Below are 2064 nucleotides of genomic sequence, written 5' to 3' on the forward strand. Positions count from 1 at the left end.
GCTTCTACAAAGGAATCTGCAAGACATGCCCAAGGATGAATATGGAGACAGCCTTCTTCAGGGAACCCTGGAGATGTCAGGCAGCAGAGTGTACCAGTGATGACAGGTCTCTGACCTAGTCATCAAAAGTGGATTTTCCCTGTCACACTTGACACTTCTCTGCGGTTCTCTCAGACTCATGCCCCTGAAACACGTTATTATCTACAAATGGATTCCTTTTAACCTGCTTTTTTAGGTTTTCTCAGGGAAAATATTATTCTGAAAATAAAGTAACCATATGCTTCTCTATGCAAATAAACTTCCTATGTTATCAAATTTACATACTTTCTTATCCAACACTCCATGCTTTTAATTTCACTGCAGTGGGAAGAATCTCTCTCCAAACCAGAAAACACAGTTTATAATGTGTGTTAGTCAGTTTTTCATTTCTGTGACCAAAATACCTGACAATAACAACTCAGAGGTTAAAAAGTTTGTTTTGGGCTCACAGTTTCAGAGTTCTCACTTCATGATTGGCCAACTCCATTGCTCTGGGTCTGAGGTGAGGCAGAACATCATGGCAGAAGGATGTGGTGGAAGAAAGCAGTAAGTTCATGGCAGCAGGAAGCAGAGAGAGAACGGGAAACCAGGGAAATGAAATGTGTCCAAGGCATGCCCTCAGTGACCTACTTCCTCAAGCCATACCCCACTTACCCCACAGTCCATTCAAACTATTAATCCATCAAATGGATTAATCCAATGATGAGGTTACACTCTTATAATTTAATAATTACACCTATGAACACTCCTTCATTTCCTAACACATAAGCTTTTTGTAGGACATTAAAGATCTGCTCCAGTGACCTTCCCATAACCCTCACTTAGGATCTGACCTCTTGACCCAACAAGTCTCACTGACCATCCCTTCCTCACTTCCATCCTTGCACATTTAGATTTCACGATCTGATTTTATAATCACTACCTTGCACACACTCTCCACTGCCAATTTACCTGGGGGAAAATTTTGGTAAAATCGATTTTGCACTCTCTCCATGACTGTTCTTAGAACTCAGCAAGGCCGGTGTATGTACCAACTTCTTTACATTTCACAGGGGCATCAATTATCTGCTTGTTGACACAGACCAATTTGAAAACAACAGTAAAAATTTACTGTTCAAAGCTACAATCATAAGAAAAAATTTAAGAACAAAATCTTCAATGAGATATTGACTCTAGCAAACAGGAATTAGAACGCCATTCATCTCTTATTTGATATGGTTGGTTTGGGGCCATTTGGGAAGAAACTGGAAACATACAGATATTACTGCTTTGACAAAGACAACTAAGGGTCAGACCCTGGAGGTCCCTGAGTGACAACTAAGGGGAATTGCTGTCTTCTTAAGGAAACTTCTTAGGAAACTTCACTTTACCGGGCATTACTTGTCAGGTGGCAACAAGAAGTGACAAGACAATGATCACTTAACAGGAAGAAGAACAGGATGTGGTTGGTGGGTATGGGCAGAGATTGAAAGACAGGAATAGAGTCACATCCAATGTTGAGAAACTTCACCTGAGGAACATGACTCCACACTTTCATTTTCCAGCAAGTCTCTGCTCAGGAAACTGCAGGTCTGTCCTTGATAAGCCTCACCTTGATAAGCCTCACTCAAGCACCAAAGATTCTTTCAGCTCCTGATGGCACTTCTAGAAGCACAGACTTGTCCTTTAGTAACTGCCAATCATCCCAAGAGATTCTTCCCTTCAATAGAAGCCAACTTGCCATATCCAGCAAGAAAAATGAAAGAAAGATATTAGTTTATCATGTCCTTATTTCCAAGTCCACTGCTATCTTTTTCACAGTTCATACCTACAGAACTCTACACTGGGATTCAAGGAGCTGTAGGGGCCACAGGTGTGGGGGGAAAAAAACAGGACATGTTGATGCTTCTATCTGGTAATTTTCGTGCTCTCAGGCAGGCTTCATAATGGGGTATTCAAGCTGCTAACTTTTGTTGAGGGTTGCCCAAACCTGGTTTCCAAAAAAAAATTAATGTGTCTTGCCTTTTATTGAAGGAAACCATGATT

Source organism: Ictidomys tridecemlineatus, chromosome 4, assembly GCF_052094955.1.
Source record: "Ictidomys tridecemlineatus isolate mIctTri1 chromosome 4, mIctTri1.hap1, whole genome shotgun sequence".
Lineage (NCBI taxonomy): Eukaryota > Metazoa > Chordata > Mammalia > Rodentia > Sciuridae > Ictidomys > Ictidomys tridecemlineatus.